The 252-nt window shown below is 39.7% G+C and overlaps 1 long non-coding RNA gene across 4 annotated transcripts in view; it reads left to right on the top strand.

The window, feature by feature from the left end:
* LOC106512420 (uncharacterized) overlaps nt 1-241 on the top strand; it is a 5,770-nt gene extending 5,529 nt beyond the window's left edge. For all 4 annotated transcript variants that reach the window (XR_001309674.1, XR_001309671.1, XR_001309672.1 and 1 more), the window contains one exon: nt 7-241. This is a non-coding gene — a long non-coding RNA (uncharacterized LOC106512420). The remainder of the gene's footprint in view (nt 1-6) is intronic.
* The last annotated feature ends 11 nt before the right edge of the window (nt 242-252 follow it).

Below are 252 nucleotides of genomic sequence, written 5' to 3'. Positions count from 1 at the left end.
ATATAGGTGAAACACAGGAAGTACAGGTGAACCACATGGTAAATACAGGTGAAACACATGGTAAATACAGGTGAAACACATGGTAAATACAGGTGAAACACATGGTAAATACAGGTGAACCACATGGTAAATACAGGTGAAACACAGGGTAAATACAGGTGAAACACGTGGTAAATACAGGTGAAACACATGGTAAATACAGGTGAAACACAGGAAGTACAGGTGAAACACAGGAAGTACAGGTGAAACACA

This window comes from Austrofundulus limnaeus, unplaced genomic scaffold (genome assembly GCF_001266775.1).
Source record: "Austrofundulus limnaeus strain Quisiro unplaced genomic scaffold, Austrofundulus_limnaeus-1.0 Scaffold6611, whole genome shotgun sequence".
NCBI lineage: Eukaryota > Metazoa > Chordata > Actinopteri > Cyprinodontiformes > Rivulidae > Austrofundulus > Austrofundulus limnaeus.
The sequence above is the reverse complement of the archived record's forward strand: the minus strand, read 5'-3'. Positions and strand labels throughout refer to the sequence as shown.